The sequence below is a fragment of the Pinus tabuliformis genome, chromosome 2_2, assembly GCF_031772625.1.
Source record: "Pinus tabuliformis cultivar Carrire ecotype Pingquan chromosome 2_2, CPIR1, whole genome shotgun sequence".
Classification (NCBI taxonomy): Eukaryota; Viridiplantae; Streptophyta; class Pinopsida; order Pinales; family Pinaceae; genus Pinus; species Pinus tabuliformis.
In genome coordinates this window covers 606,964,585-606,986,582 of record NC_142300.1, presented here as the reverse complement: position 1 = coordinate 606,986,582, position 21,998 = coordinate 606,964,585, and positions in this window count along the sequence as shown.

Here is a 21,998-nt window from a genome sequence, read left to right as displayed (position 1 = left end):
ATGAAGAAACAGAGGAGGAAATTAAGGAGGAACATGATAGAGATGATGAAGATCTACAAGAAGAAGAAGATAGGAAAGACAGAGAGGAAGAAGGCAATAGAATAGAGGGGATAGAACACAAGGAGGAGTCACCTAGGGTGTCTCCAGAGGCCACTGAGAGAGAGGCAGCAACTGCCCTCACTGCTCTCAGCACCCCAATCAAGAAAAAAGGAAAAAGGCAGAGGCAAACCCCACTATATTTCAGGACAAGAAAGAGCACAAGAATAAGACAGGGGAAGCCACAAACATCAACCAAAATTCCTATTGAGATTGAAGATTCCCCTACACAAAAAGACAAAATGCCTTCCCCTAAGTCCCCTATCACCTATGTGAGGAGGCCTACTACTAGATCAAATTCCTCAAAGGGTAAGGCAATCCTACAGGATCCACAACAAAATCTACAGGAAGCAAAAATAGTCCTACAGGATACTCTGTTGAATCTACAGGAGGCACAGAAATTGGAAAGAAAGGTAGGGGAGCAACAAGAAGCTAAAGAGGAGGACCCAGAGACAAAAGAACCCAACCCCCAACCTAACCTGGACTCCTATTACCGGTTTATTGAAGGAGGCAGGGTCATACCTCAAAAATTTTCCATCCCACTGTTCTTTGAGCTTGAGAAGGAGAGGGCCAGAACTCACCGATGGATGCAGATTGCCAAATCAAAGGGGGTGGAAGACATTGGGCACATGGAAGAGAAACTCAAAGAAATGGGCAGAGAGCTAAGTGGCTTGAGGGACAGAGAAGCTATAATGAGAAATCAACTAGAGACAGAAAATGCATGGCTGAGGGGACAGTTGCAGGAAAGAGAGAACCAATTAGCATGTATGGCCAGCCTCTCCTTGGAGGAAATCCAGTGTAGGATGCCAGCTAAATCCTATGCTCTCTACCTCAAAGAACAATGGCTGCAGTTTCAGATTAAGACACTAACACAGAGGGGAACCATGCCATTTCAGGACTACAGGCAGTTTATTGATCTTTGTGATCAAAGTACACTAGAGGATAGGGCCAAAATGGCTGAGTTTTATTTGCACAACATGGCCCTCACAGACATGAATGTATGGGACCCTAATGCTAAGCTAGGAGATCTACAATTAATGGCTTTGGCATCATGGATGAACCATGAGGAGTCAAGAGCTACAGAGATGAAAAGGATATTGGCAAGAGAGCAAACTAAACCTCTTTTGATCAAAGCTGAACAATAAAATCCCATGGCCCTCATCAGTACCCATAATTTGATTGCAAATGATCCTTAGCTGGCACCTAGATATCTTGTTGCCCAAGAGAAAGCAATTTCACATTTTGAGGACATGTTTAAGCTGCTAGGAGATGATAGTATACATGCTTGCCTAAGAAGATGGAACACACTGCCATATAGCTTAAAGATAAGATAATATCACTCCCCTCAAAGGTTGAGAGAGGCACTCAACAGGACACCTATGTATAAGCAATCTATGCAAAGGTTGAAGGTTAATTGGATAGGCTTAAAACTCAGTCCACCACTACTCTTAGGGATGCTAGAAGGGAGAAAATAAGAAGAAGAAGAGAGGCAGTGGGAAGAGGCAGAAAAGAAAGCAGGCTTCTATGAACAAGAAGAGGAGACCACAGGAGAGGCATGGGATGTCAGAGAGGCTACCAGAGCCATGAAGGATATGGATATTGACTAAGTTGCTCAGAGGATGAGCAACACTTTCAGTAGGGGGTGATGAGCCTCATTGGGTAATTATATGGGCCTTAATTCACCTCCTAGCTTAGTCAAACCAACTATTCTCATAACTTATTGCATGCTTTTGATCATATTTTGTGTATGAGATGAGTTAGAGTTCGATATTTTGCTATGTGGTCTAATGTGCATTTAATGCAGCATTAAAGGAGAAAAGCAAGGAATTTTGGCAAAGACCAAGGTCAAAACTTCAATGGGACAAGGGAGAAAGATTATAGGAGATAAATCCTCATTTACTATCCCTCCATTCAAATATTTCTCCATTAGCTCGGAGTGCAAACAGAGAAATCATGAGGACTAAAAGGCAACCGAGCAAGTGAGAGACAAAGCACCAGTTTATCTCGAGTTTGGGAGTCGAGCCTCCCTAATTTTAGGGAAGTCGTTGGAGACTTCAGATGTATAAGTAGAGAGGCCTAAGACCTCAGTAGGATTCAGATTTTCATTGTAAAACTCTACTCTATTTTCGAGCTACAAGACTTGTGACAGTTCTTTTGATGTAATTCGTTGTTTTGGTAATAAGAATGAGTTTTGTTTTGAGCCAGCAATGAATTAACTAAGAGGGCTAAAGCTCTTGGGTTAGGGCCCAACCCTAGAAGCCAAGGCTCCTCTTTATTGTTCATGTATGCTTAGTGTAGATTCATAGCTTAATTGTTAATTTGCTTAGTAGATGCATTTCCATTACAAGTAGTGTAGATTAGATTGGTTGTGTGATAGTTTTCTTAGATTTGTATCTTTTTTCAAGTAGCAGGCTAGCAAGGAGAAAAAGGATCACCACAAGGTTGTTAGTGGTGTCTTGGCCTCACTTCCTCCCTTTGGGACCATGACTTGAGGAAATGACCCTTCAGCAACCCCAAAAACACAGATTTCTAGTCTTTTATGAGCTTTGGAGTTTGTTGTCTTTAATTCAGTAGTTGGTTAATGTTGCAAGGCAGATTTCATTGTCATCTTTTTCCATCTCCATTTCTGCAATAAGATCTCACTCATGCTTTCATTCCCTTCAGCAACTTTCTTCATGCATAATATAGGCAATTGATTCATGTGTTTCTAGTATATGAAAATGTATCTTGTTGCATAGTTCTTTTTGGAAGAAACACATGTTTTATTCAGGGAAGATACTTCGGGAGGAGACCAAGACTTCATAACTAGCAGCCACCTTCCACTTCATCCACCTTATCCATCACTTCTTTCACCATCACCCTCACTAGTTTTTCATCATTTTTCATTGAAATTCTCCTAAACACATTGAGCGAATCTAGCCATCTCTTATCTTGGATATTGAATCCTGAGTGCTCCTAGACCTTCTAACACTCCATTCCACCCATCACACACCTTTCCTAAGCTTCCAACACCTCCAACACCTCACAATTAGCTCTCGATTGTATCCTGCAGTTTTCCTGTAATTCCTACAGGATCATCTTGTAGGTTTCTAGTACATCCTGTGGGTTTTCCTGAAATGGCCTGTTTTGAGGTTGAATTGATGGGAAGCCTCTGGGAAGTCACAAAAAGCCTCCTAGGACCCCTCCACACCATCCAACCACTTCATAAACCTTCTAGCCATCCTCAAACACCTTCCATCCACCTATCACATCCACAAAACAATTAGTTTGCATACTTGATTTTGTCTAAGAAACCAAAAAAGTGAAAAAAGATTTAGTTTAGTTTCTTTGCTTGCACATTAGTATGGTTTGATGCTTTTTATTTTTGCAACTTAGATAGTAGCATTTTTTTATTGTTGATTTAGCAATTCTTCTTAGCATAGCTTCTTAAATGGTTAATTAGGGTATGGTGTGGTTTAGCATTACATGTTTGCTTTTTCCATTACTGCAGTAGAGTAACTCTCTTAGAGTAGATTTGCCCTTCTTCCATCAAAGAATCAAGCTTCTTCTGACTCTATAGAAGTCTGGCTTGGAACCCCAGTGGTATCTCGCCAGTTGAAGAGTGACAACAGGTAGAAAAATCACTTTTACTTGTGCATACAACACTGTCACCTCCAAGTTTGTACGAACCCCGGGTTTATAAGTAAAGTTGGTAGCCCAGGAGTTGCAGTATCCTTACTGCAATACTAGCGTTCATCACTTCTCTGCACCAATTTCGAAATTGCCTCTATAGCCTACTGCGTTGCTCTGCATCAACCTCACTATGGCTCCTCTACCTCTCTGTAAATGCACTCACCAGAACTAGAATCCTTCCTCCGGCTTCACTGTCCCTGCCCCTCTCTCACTGCTTCGATTGATCCTGAACAAGCTCATCTTTACTCCTTACAGTGTTGATGGTGGAATGAATTTTCACCAAGGGTAATGTCTCCAAAACCAAGACGACCTAAGTCAACATGCTTAAACACTATTTTCATAAGGAATCAACAAAGAATCAAGACTATCGATTAGATATGCAAAACTAAGGGTTTTTGATTGAGATGTTATGGTTGAAACATGCAGAAAACAACAATATAGTGATGACTTCAAGCCCTACAAATAAGGTTTTAAGATGCAAAAATTTCTAGATTTGGCTTCTTAATAAATATTTAATGCAATTCCTACTTAGAGGGAATGAACACATCAAATAAAATTACTTTTAGCAATATTTCAAAGATGCCCTAACCCTAGATATCTTGAATTTAAGAGAGAAGAAAGAGAAATTTGTAAAATCAGAAGCCTTTATCACCACCACCTAGACTAGTGCCTTGATGGAAATGTACAATGGAGTTACCTAGGCAAAATTCAATGAGGACAACCTTGTTTAAGAGGGATGAGAGGTGTAAATCCTCTTCTTACAAACCCTAGCAGCTTCCCTAATAGGGATATTTTAGATTTGAGAGATGCAAAACTGGAATTTCTCTTAAAGGGTTCAAAGAAAACAATTTCACATGACATAGAGGATCACAATTTCTATGGCACATGTAGAAACCATAATTTGCACAATATCGTATGCAAAATATAGAAGATGAGCAATAAACTTTAAAAAATTCCACAAGAATCTCCTAAATCAATCTCAAGAAACCAAATTCAAGAAAAATTCCACCTCTAAGAGCGGTTTCACCATAGATTTACATTGTGCAAGTAGAAAATAGGCAAAATCTAATGTACACTTCCCAAAGAGAGAGAAGTGTGACAATGAATGATGATGAAAAGTGAATAAGGCCCCTCTCTATTTATATAAGGATAACCAAGCCTTATTATATTAATATTAAAAGAAAGCCACTACACGTGTTTACCTAAGCATTCAACTAGGTCAAAGTTCACAAGTTGACCTTGAAATAACTCGAGAATATAACAAAATGCCATAAATATCCCACTATTGTCACAGAAAAGGAGTCTCCACCATTACATCATCCTACAGAATATGCAATAGGGCACCAAAGAACTGAGACAGAGGTCCAAGAGTGCTCCTTACTCCAAGAAAGTCCTCAATTGCATGCATGCATCTCCAAATGGTGTCTCCACCACCATGACATCATCCAATAGAAACCCTACCTCACTCTTTGCAAACATGTGGGAGTGACGTGGCACCTCTAAAAGAAAGCATTGGCATCAAATATGGATGTACTATCCCTCCCATTTCATCTCGGTGATAGCCATCCCCATCTAGGTTTCGAAATAAGGTGTCATCCATTAAACAAGGTCAAGGCAAGGTTTGGGGCATCTTGGATCCATCTAGGTACATCATAGAAAAGTCGAATGCCTAGTATTTCAAGCTCAATGTTTCAAAATCTGGAGTATTGTTAAGAGGCTCTATATCATGTGGAATTTGTTCAAGGATGAACGCTCATCTCTAGGGGGAATGTTGGGACCACAAGGTTAGTTTACTTTGGTTCTCCTCTTTCTCATTTGTAGCACTTAGGTTAGTTATATCATTGAAAGAGATTGATCTAGAAGCCTTCCTCTCGGTGTATTGTGTAGGGTTTCCCAAAATGAACATACCTAAAACCCAACTATTAGTCACATCAATATTGATTGTCCCTAAACTTCTCATTGGGTTGCAGCTATTGTCAAAGATAGTCAGAAAATACTTCTATCTCCTATTCCCTTGTTCATCATCCTTGTTTTCTCTTAGTTTCCCTTTTTCGTCTCCTACTTGCCACGCGATTTCTCTTCCTACTTGCACCTACCCTGACCATTTTGAGCCACCCCATTCTTTCCACTCTCTCGTCTTTTCACACCCCATGATGTGTTATTTACCTTACTCTTCTTCTCCTTCCCTTACCCATTGAATGTTGAAGGAAAACCTTGCCTTCTAGTCCTAACCTTTCTCTAGTGGCTTGTGGATTTTACTAGCCTCATAAGGTTTCCATAATTAATATGCTTTACAAAGTTGAGTGAAGCTTCATTTTGGGATGTGATCATTGTTAAACACCCCTAGGCCTCTTATCTATAGCATTTCTCAAGAAATTAATTGCACTCCCATTCATACTTTTTCTCATCAACCCTTTCTCCTTTTTGTTCCTTTCCTTCCTAATCCACTTGGTGAAAACCTCCTTCTATAGCATCTCCCTTTGTTTCATTTTGGGCACCCCTTTCTAGGTAGATTACTACTAATGGGTCTCGCTAGTTCATTCTCTTAGGTAGGGCATGACTTGAGATGACTTCTCCTTTAATGGGACCAATCACCTTGCCTCTCCTTTTCCTACTAGGGAGTTTGGTCTTGGTTGTCATGTTGATTTGGGGTAGCATCGAATGTGCTCTAGCCATGAAATTTGGTGGAGAGGTTGGGGCACATGAGATCTCCAATACCCAGAAAGGGTTTGGGCAGATTCTAAATTGATCAAGAGATATTAAAATAATGGATATTTTTAATGGAGTCCCTAAGTCTAAACATAGGGAAAATAAAATATTAATGTGTATTAATATGAATCTATGTTAGAATGGTCCAAAAGACATGGATCAAGCCAGATCTAATCTTATCTATTGATTAGGGACTTAATATTGGCCGTTGAGATGTCAACATAAAAAGTATAAGAGGAGGCTTGAGGGGCAATTGGAGAAAAAACTGGGGGAGACCAGTCAGTTCAATTTCTGGAGCGGGGTTTGCTGAGAAATTGAACCAGTGGTCTGGAGAGCGGTTAGGAGGCAGCAAGTACAGAATAGAGAGATGAGATATCAGCGCAAAAGAGGCAGACGCAGAGCCAGAGGCAACAGAGACTGCGCAGAGCCAGATGGGCCTGCATCATCCACGTAGAGGCTGCAAGAGTGACGCAAAAGCCTAGAGAGGTTGCGCAGAGCCTCAGTAGGCTGACGCAGAGGATTTCAGGCTGTAGCAAAGGTCAGTAGGGCCTACGCTGGGTTTAGGAAAGTGCTGGAAGTTTGTTTATCTGTGGGTAAGCCAGTTTGGCACCCTGTTGTACAAGAAAATTGCTGAATAATAAAATCCTCCCTTGCTGCACCGGTTTTCCGACATTGGGTTTTTCTAGGGACATTAGTCCAAAATAACTGTGTCAAAGTGTGCAAAGTTTTATTTCTGTATTAGGATGTGATAACTGCAACAATATTTATTTTAATGTTTGTTGAAGTAATTTCATGAATAACTTATGATGAAATAAGTAGGAAAAGTAAATCAGTTGCTACAGTGATAGAATTTTCACATGGTATCAGAGCAAGTAATCAGAGACAGAAAGGAAAAATAAGTTATGGGTCGAGACCACGATGTAGAGGCATCCACCTCAGGGGAATCACGCAAATTTTCAGAAGATTGCACAAGAGAGAGAGATTTCGATTTCTCTATGTTGGCTTCCAGGTTGGAAGAAGAAGTGGCGTGCATGACTGGTGTTGCATCATCAAAAGTATGGTATATAGATAGTGGAGCCTCGTGGCATATGACGGGAATCAGGGAGTGTTTCTCATAATAGCGAGAAGAGAAGATGAATTTTCAGATCACCATGGGGAACAAGGCAAAGTGTCCTCCAGTAGGACAGGGTACCATAGTTTTTCAAACAGAATCGAGAGGGCAGTTTCGTGCCACAAATGTGCTGCATGTGCCAGGATTGGGGATGAACTTACTTTCCGTGTCACAACTACAAGGCAAGGGCTATGACGTCTACTTCATCAAAGAAAAGGTATACGTCAAACACCTGAGCTAGAAAAAGAAAGTGCAGATCGGGATCAAAAGTAATCGGTTGTATAGATTACAACTAGGATCTCCAATGGCACTAATAGGTAGTCATGGGGACAAAGACTTGAATGAACTATGGCATAGAAGGATGGGTCACTTGCACCATGGAGCTCTGAGAATTCTCAGGAGCACTGTAACAGGAGTTCCGAATCTGAGTACGGAACGAGATGATGTATGCAAGGGATGCGCTCTAGGAAAGTATGCCAAGGAGACATTTCCTATGAGCAACCACAGGGCCAAGAGTGTACTAGGATTGATACACTCAGATATCTCCGGACCTATGTCCGTCAAAGCTCTCAGCGGTGTCGAGTATTTCGTTACTTTCATTGATGACCACTCGAGGAAAACTTGGATCTATTTTTTGAAAACCAAGGATGAGGTTTTCTGTCGATTCAAGGAGTTGAAGGCTCTAGTGGAGAATCTCATAGGTAAGAAAATAAAAGTCTTGCGCTTAGATAATGGTGGAGAATATGTTGATAAGGACTTCACTGATTTTTTCGCTAAGGAGGGCATCAGAAGACAGTGGACAGCTCCCTACAATCTGGAGAAGAATGGGGTGGTAAAAAGGAAAAACAGGACTATTGTAGAAGCAGCTAGGGCCATGTTGTATGATCAGGATATGCCAAAATTCCTGTGGACAGAAGCATGCAACACAACTGTCTATGTTCAGAACATGACTCTTCATCAAGCATTGGGAAAGTTTATTGCAGAGAAAGTCTTCACTGGGAAGACACCTGAAGTCAGTCATTTCAGGATATTTGGGAGTTTGGCATTTTGTCACATACCTGAAGAAAAGAGGAAGAAGCTGGATCAGACTGCAGAAAAGGCATACAGGATCTATCTTTCAGGGAGCAGGAAGGTAGTAGTACGACAGATGTAAATTTCATGGAGGACAGAGCTTTCAGAAGATCTTGCGAAATACCTTCCAAGGAGTAGTCGAAAGAGGATTCGTTGGTCATGCCTCTTCAACCAACAGAAGTGAAGAATCCTTCCTCAGATCAAGAAGATTCTCAGGACGAGGAAGAGGAGCAAACAAAGCACCTCTTGGCAAAGGAAGAACCAGCAGGGAACTTCGTCAGATTCTGCGTGATGCAGAGAACTTCATCGGAGAGACAAGGAACAGTAAAAAGGAGTGAAAACAGCCAGACAGGTATCAGGTGTTATTAGCTCAGGATGGAGAGCCTGCCAGCTTCAAGGAGGCATCTCAGCATTAGGTCTGGCTAGATGCGATGGTGGAGGAGTATAACTCCATAATGGTAAATGATGTCTGGGAGGTGGTGTCAAGGCCTCAAGACAGATCTGTGGTAGGTTCAAGATGGATCTACAAGATCAAATATGCTGCGGACGACACTATTGAAAAATACAAGGGCAGGTTTGTGGCTAAGGGGTATGCTCAAAAGCAAGGGATTGACTATGAGGAAACCTTCGCTGTAATATCCCCTTTTAGGGATATCACTCAAACACAAGCAAACCCCAACCAGAGATGGAATCTCAAGAGATAAAAATAACAATAGTGCAACATACAATAATGTATACATGGAATATAAGCGGATACTCAAGAAATGCAAAGAGAAATGATCAGAAAGATAGCACCTCGACTTGCACAAGGCAAGTGAAGAAATACACTCAGGATGGTAAGGGAATGGCCTCTCTCTGAACTACGTCCAAGTTGCCGGAGAACTGCTGTGCTGCTGCTACTGCTGGAATCAAATGAGGATTTGGGGCTGTTCCCCTCCTCAGAAAATGTTGAAACTCTGGAATCAACCTCTGCTCAATAAACCCAGCAAAGCCCAGAAAGCTTTTCTGAAATCGCTGACCCCCGAAAATCACCCCCTTGAGGATCTATGCTATCCCTCAAGGCTCTGCGCTACCACTAAATAGAACCCTCCAAAACTCTGCCCGAAACTCTGCCCAAAACTCTGCCAAAAATCCTCCAATATGCAAGGGCTAATCCCTTGCTCAATCCCCCAGCTCAAATCCTCCACATAAACTCAATCTGGAGCTCCTACCAAAAGAAACTGCGTCCTCCTCTCTCAAGACTGCGTAGTCATCAAATGCTCAGTTCCTCCTCAACTCCAAAGATTGATCCTCCTGCAAAAGACTGATGAAACTACCTTGACTGAGCAGGCACTCGAAGTCCCCCGGGGCTAAGGGTGAGATCTCCGAACGGAGACACTCGATGCACTAACAAGTGCTGCAGACAGGCTAAACAGCTAGCGTGCTCTGAGTTGAAGTGACTAGCTCAAATGCTCATAATTGAATGCCAAAATGAGGAGGTTCCTCTCTCCTTTATAGCGTTGGCCCCTCTCAAAACCCTAAGGCCCACCTCCTCCAATGTAGCCTCTCTCTTGCAACGTGCTCCTCTCCATCTGCACAGTCCATCCAAGTGTCTATATGGGCCCCCTTCTCTATGTGGTCCTTTGGCCACCTAGGCTCCCTTTTAAGTTACAACGTTGTGCTACTAGGGAGTGACTTTATTAAAAAGTGAGTTATGTCCCCCTTTTCTCACCCTTTTATTTATAAATAACTATAGAAGGCAAAATTGAGCAAAATTGAATATTCCAATTAGCCATGGCTAATTAGGAATATTACAGTCTCGCCCGAAAAATTGTTGCTTGTCCTCAAGAAACTGAAGTGATGGATGCTGCAAAATTTTCTCACTCTCCTAAGTGGCATCCTCATCTGGTAAATTCTTCCACCTCACCAAGAATTCCCGGACCGTCCTGCTCCGCAGTTGCCTCTCCCTGGTATCAATAATAGCCTCTGGCTACAACACCAAATGCCCCTCATCATCCATGGGTGGTAGCTCATCTATCACTGTCACCTACTGCCCCAATGCCTTCTTCAGGCATGATACATGAAAAACGTTATGAATCTTGTTGCCTTGGGGCAGCTCCAACTCATACACAACCTGTCTAATCCTGCGTATCACCCTATATGGCCCATAAAAGCAGCGCTTGAGCTTCTCAGCCCCCTTCTGCTTCAGTGACGACTGTCGGTATGGCTGTAATCGTAGGTAGACCAAGTTCCCTACCTCAAACTGTCTCTCCACTCGACCCCTGTCAGCATACAGCTTCTGCTAGTTCTGTGCTGTAGCCATATTATCCTTAAGAGATCGGAGAATATCCTGACTCTCTTGGATCGAAATCTTGGTTCTCGGAGCCTTGCTAGCACCAAACATCACATCAGCAAAAGATAAAGGATGATATCCATACAAAGCATAGAATGGTGACATACCAATGGACATGTGATGTGTAGTGTTGTAGCAGTACTCCCCCAGATGCAGCCCCTTCAGCCATGCTCGCTGCTGCCCACTGACATAGTTATGCAAGTAGCCCTCTAGCCACTTGTTAACTATCTCTGTCTGCCCGTCCGTCTGTGGGTGATAACTGGTACTCGGTATCAACTCCGTCCCCACCAACCGGAAAAGCTCTTGCCAAAACTTGCCCATGAAATGACTGTCCCTGTCACTGGTGATGGTCTTAGGAAGACCATGTAGCCTGAAGACCTCTCTAAAGAACAGCGCGGCCACCTGCGTTGTTGTGTAGTGTGCAGGTATAGCGAAAAAATGTGCGTACTTTGTCAGTCGATCAACGATGACAAAGATAGAATCCTTGCCCTGTACCATGGGAAACCTTGTGATGAAGTCCATCGAAATACACTCCCATTTCCCCTCCGGAATGGGAAGAGGCTGCAATAATCCTGCGGGATGGCTCATCTCCCCCTTGTTCCTCTGGCAAAAGTCGCACTCCCGGATATGTTGGAGTACATCCTCCTTAGGGCCCTTCCATGAGAACCTCTCTCTAATGGCCCTGTAGGTTTTGGTAAACCCCTGATGGTCGGCCAATGGTGAATCATGTGATGCCTGAAGTATCTTCTTCTTGAGCTGAGATCCCTCAGTCAAGAAGATCCGGTCCCTATAGTAGATAATCTCATCGACCACCCTGTACATGTCATCCGCTACCTGCCCATCCAGAACCTCACATGCAAATCTGTCCTTGGAGTACTCTACTAAGAGTCGAGCCCTCCAGTCTGTATCCAAGCTCATAAGAGACAACGTGGCTGGTCTACATGAAAGGTCATCTACTACCACGTTGTTTTTACCCTTGACATACTCAATGTCAAAGTCATATGCTTGGATCTTACTGATCCACTTCTGCTACCTCTCCTGTAGCTGTTTCTGCTCCAAAAAAACCTGAGGTTGTTTTGATCAGTCCTCACCCTGAACCTGTTACCCACTAAATACTGCCGGAACTTGGCCAATGCATGCATGATGGCCAGCATCTCCTTGTCATATATAGAATACAACCTCTCGTGCGGAAGGAGCTTCCGACTCTCAAAGGCTATAGGTTGACCTCCCTATATCAACACTGCGTCGATCCCCTCTCCCGACGCATCACACTCCAAAGCAAATGGCTGCGAAAAATTCAGCAATGCAAACACTGGGTAACTACTCATAACCTGCTTGAGCCTATCAAAGGCTCGCTGCGCTGTATCCGACCAACTAAATGCCCCCTTCCTTGTCAGATCTGTCAGGGGTGCAGCAAGCTGTGAGAAACTCTTGACGAACTTTTGGTAGTAAGTACAAATGCCAATGAATCTCTGAAGTTCTGTCACGTTCCTCGGCTCCGGCCAATCTTTGATGGCCCTGATCTTCTCCTCGTGGACTGTCACTCCATCCACCCCTATGATGTGTCCCAAGTACAACATCTCCGTCAACCCAAACTCACACTTGGAGAGCTTGGCATAGAACTGTTGCTCCTCCAAGATGCGCAACACTATCTCAATGTGTTGGAGATGCTCCTCCCAAGTCCTGTTGTAAATGAGGATATCATCAAAGACTGTGGAAGATGTGATTCATGCAGGACTGGAATGTAGCTGGGGCATTGGTTAGCCTGAAGGGCATCACCAAAAACTCAAAGTGCCCATAGTGACACCTGAAGGCGGTCTTGGGAATGTCCTGCTCCCTCACGCGAATCTGATGGTACCCAGATCTCAAATCAATCTTTGAGAAGAACTGTGCCCCTCTCAACTCATCCATCAACTCATCGATTCTGGGTATGGGGTATCTGTTCTTCAGTGTCTTCTTGTTCAGGGCCCTGTAGTCAATGCACATCTTCAATGTGCGTCCTTCTTCTTCACCAACACCACGGAAGAAGCAAAAGGACTCGTGCTCGGCTGAATGTGCCCAAGAGCCAGCAACTCCTAAATGGATTGCTCAATCTCATCCCGGTAGGCCTTGGGATGCCTATAGGGTGTAGTAATCACTACCTGTATGCCCTGCTCAAGCTCAATGGTGTGCTCAAACCCCTGGTTTGGTGGCTGTCCCAGCGGAATCTCCCCAAACACTGTGGCATACTGGTCAAGGATGGATTGTATCTCTAGGTGCACCGTCTACCCTATAGTCCCTGCCTCTGATGCACGTAGCTCCACTGCCCACTCTACGTCTCCCTTCCAGAAGACTGCCTCCATCCGATGAGCCAAAACAGTCTGAGGCAGATATGTGTGTTGTCCCTGTATCTTCTCATGCCTCCCTGTCTTCTCATCATCTCACTCCATCTCTAGGGCCTTCCAATCTGTCGTGACCTTCCCTAGAGTGATAAGCCACTAAACACCCAGTATCATGTTGGTGTCCAGAATATTGACAATGAAAAAGTGGTCAGTCAGTGTGTAGGTGCCCACCGTCATTGATAACTCTGGGACATAATTAGCACACACCATGGTCTGATCTCCTGGGACCAAAACTGAAAATCCATCAAAGCTCTTCGTCTGTATGCCTCTCCGCTCAACCATCTGTGCATCGATGAAGTTGTGGGTTTCCCCACTGTCAACCAAAATTGATACTCGTTGGCCACGTACTGTCCCCCGTACGTGCAGCGTCAAATACTTGGGAACTCCTCACAATGCTGCAAGGGCCCCTCTGGTAGGTGCAAAAGCTACACCACCTGTTGTTGATGGTGGAGGTGGCAAAGGATCCTGTGCGGCATGACTATCTCCTGCCTCCACATCATCCTCCTCATCCTCTTCCCCGCTACTCTCGCAGAAGACCTCAATAACATGTGCTTTGCCAGCAGCACATCTATGTCCCGGTGCCCACGGCTCCTGATAGGTAAAGCACAACCGCTTCTTCTTCAGCTCCCTCCTGGCATCATCATCAATCTATGCTCCTCCTGGATTCCCCTTTGGAGCGGAATCCTCACGTCCTTCCCCTTAGGCTGGAAAGCCTGTCTCTGGGGGCAAAGTGTCGGGTCCTGGGTAAGGCATCCTGTAAGTCCCGGGTCCTGCTAATAGCATCATGGAGTGTGGCTGGTCTAGTGGATCTGACTAGACCCCGAAGTTGCTCTGCTAACCCCTCAACAAACATGTAGATCCTCCATGTTGCATATAGATCTGGCACCATCATTGAAACCCTCAAGAAGTTTGCAATGTAGGTCTCTGGGTTCCTGGTCTGTTTGAGCCTTGTTAGCTCAACAAAGTGTTGTTCCGGATCCCTCCGATCAAACCTCTCCATCAATCTCCTGGTGAACTCGGCATATGTCGTCACTGTGGAGTGTCCGAGTGTAACCAACCCATGGAACCACCAGTCCTGGGCCTCACCATCCAAATGTAATGTCGCCACCTTGATGGCCTCTGTCTCCAACATCTGGTTAAGCTGGAAATAGATGTCCAGCTTCTCCACCCAAGACTTTGCCGAACTGTTTGATGAACCATCAAACGTAGGCAAGTGGAATCTACTAGTTGTGCAATGGGTGTCTCCATCATGATAATGCCGGTATCCTCTGTGATGGTCGCAGGGTCTACTATCCCGTTGGAGCTTAACAAAGTCTCTAAATGAGAGATCATCCCTAAACTCCTGCACATAGGCCTGGTACTCTGCAAAATAAACGCCCATATGACCGGGCTCTGCCTCCTGCGGGCTTCAGCCCCCGTGTCTGCTCCTAGGAAAGTGGGCATGGTAGAGTGTGTAGGGGCATGTGAGGCCGGCCATCTGCTGAGTAGTATCACATTGAGTGGCACCCTTCTCTGGAAAATGGTGGGATGTACTCGATCCCTCACCAACCTAGAAAACTCGTGGGTTCTCATGCTGTCTAGCCTCCACTGTCGTGAATCTCTGCCCCATCACCTCGATCTGCCTCAACAAATCCTGCACTGATTTGAGGAGCATGTCTACAAATCTCTTCCTGTCCTCATCTGCCATCGGATCCTCCTGTTCTGCGTCCACCACAGGCTCCTCCTGTTCTGTGTTCACCACCCGAACACAGTGTCCCTCTCCGTAGGTGTTCTCCAACCTATGCTCAATATCTCTATATTTCCTACCTCTGTAACAGATGTAGGGTTTCTCCCTCGGTGTCATAGACTGCTAGCTCCACAGGCTGAGCCAGATCTATGCTCTGATACCATTGTAATATCCCCTTTTAGGGATATCACTCAAACACAAGAGAACCCCAACCAGAGATGGACTCTCAAGAGATAAAAATAAAAGTAGTGCAACATACAATAATGTATACATGGAATATAAGCAGATACTCAAGAAATGCAGAGAGAAATGCTAAGCCATTTTATTATACTGAGTAATGGAAAGAGTACAGGAGGTGATCAGAAAGATAGCACCTCAACTTGCACAAGGCAAGTGAAGAAATACAGTCAGGATGGTAAGGGAATGGCCTCTCTCTGAACTGCGTCCAAGCTACCGGAGAACTGTTGTGCTACTGCTACTGCTGGAATCAAATGAGGATTTGGGGCTGTTCTCCTCCTCAAAAAATGTTGAAACTCTGGAATCAGCCTCTGCTCAATAAACCCAGCAAAGCCCAGAAAACTTTTCTGAAATAGCTAACCCCTGAAAATCACCCCCTTGAGGATCTACGCTATCCCTCAAGGCTCTACGCTGCCACTGAATAGAATCCTCCAAAACTCTGCCAGAAATCCTCCAATATGCAAGGGCTGATCCTTGCTCAATCCTCCAGCTCAAATCCTCCACATAAACTCAATCTGAAGCTCCTACCAAAAGAAACTGCGTCCTCCTCTCTCAAGACTGCATAGTCATCAAATGCTCAGTTCCTCCTCAACTCCAAAGATCGATCCTCCTGCAAAAGACTGATGAAACTAACTTGCCCGAGCAGGCACACGAAGTCCCTCGGGGCTAAGGGTGAGATCTCTGAACGGAGACACTCGATGCACTAAACAGTGCTGCAGACAGGCTAAACAGCCAGCGTGCTCTGAGTTGAAGTGACTAGATCAAATGCTCATAATCGAATGCAAAAATGAGGAGGTTCCTCTCTCCTTTATAGCGTTGGCCCCTCTCAAAACCCTAAGGCCCACCTCCTCTAATGTAGCCTCTCTCTTGCCACGTGCTCCTCTCCATCTGCGCAGTCCCTCCAAGTGTCTATGTGGGCCCCCTTCTCTACGTGGTCCTTTGGGCCCCTAGGCTCTCTTTTAAGTTACAACGTTGTGCTAATAGGAAGTGACTTTATTCAAAAGTGAGTTATGTCCCCCTTTTCTCACCCTTTTATTTATAAATAACTATAGAAGGCAAAATTGAGCAAAATCAAATATTCCAATTAGCCATTGCTAATTAGGAATATTACATTTGCCCCGGTAGCTAGGTATACATCTATTAGGACCGTGATATCCCTTGCAACCCAGATGGGATGGGAGATCCATCGGATGGATGTCAAGACAACATTTCTGAACAAGGTAATAGAAGAAGAAGTATACATTGAACAACTAGAGGGCTTTGAAACTCATGAGAAGAAGCCTCATGTATGCATACTGAAGAAAGCCTTGTATGGCTGAAGCAGGCACCAAGAGCGTGGTATGGTCAAATAGATGGCTACTTGCAGAAGATGGGGTTTGCCAAGAGTGATGTGGATCTAAATCTCTACTATCTGATCATAGAGAGCGAGCCACTTATCTTAGTATTAAATGTGGATGATCTCTTATGACAAGATCATCCAGACTCATTGAAGACTAAAAGAAGAATCTAGCCACAGAGTTCGATATGAAGGATCTGGGACGAATGCACTATTTTCTAGGGTTGGAAGTTTGGCAGCAGAAAGGAGAAATCTTCCTTGGGCAAGGAAGGTATGCTACAGAAATTCTGAAAAAGTTCAGGATGGGAGACTGTAGACCTATGGCTACGCCAATGATCACCAACTGGAAGAAGATTGATGCAAAGACAAGGATGTTGATCCCACCCTATACCGATAGCTCATAGGGTCCCCGATGTATCTAGTCAATACCAAGCCAAATATTTGCTACGCTATCAACACCCTTAATCAGTTCATGGTGGAACCAAAGAGGGCTCACTGGGCAGCAGCCAAGCACGTTCTCAGGTATTTACAGGGAACATTTGATTATTGGCTCTTGTACAACAAGGGGAAGGATATCAGGTTGAGTGGATTTACTGATGCAGATTGGGCAGGAAGTTCAATGGATTGGAAAAGTACCTTTGGGTACTATTTCAACAATGGATCAGGAATAACCTCCTGGTGCAGTAGGAAACAGAAGTCCATGGCTCTGAGTTCATCTGAGGCAGAATATATAGCAGCAAGCACAACATTGTGTGAGGCCATATGGCTTATAAAACTACTGGTAAACCCATTCAGAAGAAATATGGAGGAAACCAGGATCATGTGTGATAATCAGAGTTGCATCAAACTCTCTGAGAATCCAGTATTTCATGATAGGTCAAAGCATATTGATATCTGGTGTCACTTTGTCAGAGATTGTGTCCAACATGGAGCTGTACAGTTGATCTACACTCCTACAGGGGAACAAGTGGCAGATATCCTCACCAAGGCCCTTGGAAAGTCAAAATTTGACTACTTCAGAGAAAAGATGGGGATGGTAAAAAACCCCTTTCAGAAGTAGTGTGTTAGCAGCACGAATAAAGAGGGAGTTGCAGTGCAAATGCAGTGTTGGGAGAAAGGACCAACAACAACATAGATGCAGAGGGAGTTGTAGTGTAGATGCAGTGTTGGGAGAAAGGACCAACAACAACATAGATGCAGAGGAAGGTGTAGTGCGGATGCAGTGCTGGGAGAAAGGACCAGCAACAACACGGATGCAGAGGGAGATGTCGTACAGATGCAGCAGTGGCAGTGGCAGAACCATGGGCAGCAGTACAGGATGCAATAGTGCAGAGGATGTTGGGCAGTGAGGCCTAGCATCAAAATAGGTACCAATTCCAAATGATCAGAGTAATACTCAGTGAGGAGTATTGCTAGAGCACAGTCCTTGCTAAGAGGGAGTGTTGATTTGGGGTAGCATCGGATAAGATCTAGCCACGAAATCTGGTGGAGAGGTTGGGGCACATGAGATCTCCAATACCTAGAAAGGGTTTGGGCAGATTCTATACAGATCAGGAGATATTGAAATAATTAATATTTTTAATGGAGTTCCTAAGTCTAAGCTTAGGGAAAATAAAATATTAATGTGTATTAATATGAATCTGTGTTAGAATGGACCAAAAGACATGGATCAAGCTAGATCTAATCTTAGCCATTGAATAGGGACTTAATCTTAGCAGTTGAGATGTCAACAGAAAAAGTATAAGAGGAGGCTTGAGGGGCACTTAGAGAAAAAACTGAGGGAGACCAGTCGATTGAATTTCTGGAGTGGGGTTTGCTGAGAAATTGAACTAGTGGTCTGCAGAACAGTCAGGAGGCGGCAAATACAAAACAGAGAGATGGGTGATTAGCGTAGAAGAGGCAAATGTAGAGCAAGAGGAAGCCATGCAGAGGTAGTAGAGACTGCGCAGAGCCAGAAGGGCCTATGTCATCCACACAAAGGCTGCAGGAGTGACGCAAAATCCCAGAGACGCTACTCAGAGCCTTAGTAGGTTGACGCAAAGGGTTTCACGCTGACGCAAAGGGTTTTAGGCTATAGTAGAGGTCAGTAGGGCCTACGCTGGGTTTATGAAAGTGCTGGAAGTTTGTCTATCTGTGGGTAAGCCATTTTGGCACCCTGTTGTACAAGAAATTGTTGAATAATAAAATCCTCCCTTGCTGCACCGGTTTTCCCACATTGGGTTTTTCCGAGGACATTAGTCCAAAATAACTGTGTCAAAGTGTGCATATTTTTGTTTCTGTATTACGCTGTGATATTTGCAGCAATATTTATTGTAATATTTGTAGAAGTAATTTCATGAATAACTTATGATGAAATAAGTAGAAAAAGTAAATCAGTTGTTGCAGCGATAGAATTTTCACATGTCACATCCCATAGACTACAGCTATGGGTTCATTTCCTCAACCATTCCTCAATTCCTCCTTCCACTCGGCTCTTGCCTTCCCCAGTTCAAAACTAGCATTCTTACCATTTTCTTCTTTCCTTCACTATTTAAGCTCCTGAGTTGTTGATTCACACCTCTTTCATTTGCTATCTAAACTATTGTCGCCACCTTTTAATTCTTGGTTTTAGTTGTTAATCTCTAATGTTGTCACCTTTTGCCTCTTTGGTTTACTTTTTCAGTCCTAGCTTCACTACCTCTCACATCTATTTCCTCCACTAGTTCATACCTACCTTTGTTGCCTCTCCTTCCTTCTCTTCTTCTCACCTTCACTCGCTTCTTAGAATTCATCGATATTTTCTATTGTTAATGCCTCTAGACCTCGTGGTAACAAGAGATTGGCCACCACTGTCACCTTAGCATCGTAACTCCAACTATTTAGTGGCATATTGAACTACAAGGGAGGATTTTCTAAATATGGATGAACTAGAGGATAGTCAACAAGGAGGGTTTAAGGTGATGGAAATGTCTAATCTATTTGATAGGGTATTGGTGGAGTCAGAAGGGCCAAGATAGTCTTTTATAAAGCACAAGTACTCCATCCCTAGATCTCTTAAGCAAAGAAAAGGACTGCTATAAGTTAGGGTTTGACAAATATTCATTGATAGGGAATTTGATGTCATATAACCATAAGAAACCGTCTTACAATGATTAGTCAACAAAGGATCAAGACTACTTAAACACTATTTTCATAAGGAATAAAAATTATTTTCGTTTATTGTTTTCCACTCCATTGAAGCCTTAAGTGCCCCTTATCCCTTCAAGGTTGTCACTCATGCTTGTAATGAATAAACAATCATTTCCTCCTTGGGTCTTTCATCCACGACTTTGGGTACAAAGCCCACCACTTAGGTACATTTCCCACAAAGATTCATTTTCATGAGACAACTTATCATAAACCCAATACCCCGGGGGTTATGAGAGTACCTCCCATGATACACATTTCAACATTCCATCCCTAGACCACTTAAGCAAAGAATAGGGATGCTATGCGTTAGGGTTTGAAAAATATTCAATGATAGGGCATGTGATGTCATATAACAGCCACACAAATCAATCTTATAGTGATTAATCAACAAAGAATCAAGACTATCGATTAGATATGCAAAGCTAAGGGTTTTTGATTGAGATGTTATGGCTGAAACATGTAGAAAACAACAATTTAGTGATAACGTCAGCCCTACAAATAAGGTTTTAAGATGCACAAATTGCTAGATTTTTCTTTCTAATAAATATTTAATGCAATTCCTACTTAGAGGGAATAAACACATCAAATAAAATTACTTTTAGCAATATTTCAAAGAGGCCCTAACCGTAGATATCTTGAATTTAAGAGAGACGAAAGAGAAATTTGTAAAATCAAAAACCTTTATCACCACCACCTAGACTAGTGCCTTGATGGAAATGTACAATGCAGTTACCTAGGCAAAATTCAATGAGGAAAACCTTGTTTAAGAGGGTGAGAGGTGTAAATCCTCTTCTTACAAACCCTAGCGGCTTCCCTAATAGGGATATTTTAGATTTGAGAGATGCAAAACAGGGATTTCTAGTAAAGGGTTCAAAGAAAACAATTTCACATGACATAGAGGATCACAATTTCTAGACAAACACAACAATTCTAACTATGATACATGCAAAAACCATAATTTGCACAATATAGCATGCAAAATATAGAAGAAGAGTAATAAACTTAAAAAAAGTCCACAAGAATCTTCTCAATCAATCTCAAGAAGCCAACTTCAAGCAAAAATCCACCTCCAAGAGAAATTTCTCCATAGATCTACATTTGTGCAAGTAGAAAATAGACAAAATCTAATGCACACTTCCCAAAGAGAGAGAAGTGCAACAATGAATAATGATGAAAAGTGAATAAGTCCCCTATCTATTTATATAAGGGTAACCAAGCATTATTATATTAATAATAAAAGAAAACCACTAAAAGTGTTTACCTAAGCATTCAACTAGGTCAAAGTTCACAAGTTGACCTTGAAATAACTCGAGAATATAACAAAATGCCAAAAATGTCCCACACTTGTCCTAGAAAAGGAGTCTCCACCATTACATCATCCTATAGAATATGTAATAAGGCACAAAAGAACTGAGACAACGGCCCAAGAGCGCTCCTTACTCCAAGAAAGTCCTCAATTGCATGCAAACATCTCCAAATGGTGCCTCCACCACCATGACATCATCCAATAGAATCCCTACCTCACTCTTTGCAAACATGTGGGAGTGACATGGCACTTCTAAAAGAAAGCATTGGCATCAAATAGGGATGTACTATCCCTTCCATATCATCTCGGTGATAGCCATCCCCATCTAGGCTTCGAACTAAGCTGTCATCCATTAAACAAGGTCAAGGCAAGGTTTGGGGCATCTTGGGTCCATCTAGGTACATCATCGAAAAGTCCAATGCCTAGTATTTTAGGCTCAGTGTTTCAACATTTGGAGTATTTTTAAGAGGCTCTATATCATGTGGAAGTTTCTCAAGGATGAACGCTCATCTCTAGGGGGGAAATGCTGGGGCCACAAGGTTAGTTTGCTTTGGTTCTCCTCTCTCTCATTTGTAGCACTTAGGTTAGTTATCTCATTGAAAGAGATTGATCTAGCAACCTTCCTCTCGGTGTATTTTATAGGGTTTCCCAAAATGAACTTACCTAAAACCCAACTATTAGTCACATCAATATTGATTGTCCCTAAACTTCTCATTGGGTTGGAGCTATTGTCAAAGATAGTCAGAAAATACTTCTATCTCCTATTCCTTTTTCATCATTCTTGTTCTCTCTTAGCCTCCTTATGTCAGTTCTCTCTCCTGCTTTCCATGCAATTTCTCTTCCTACTTGCACC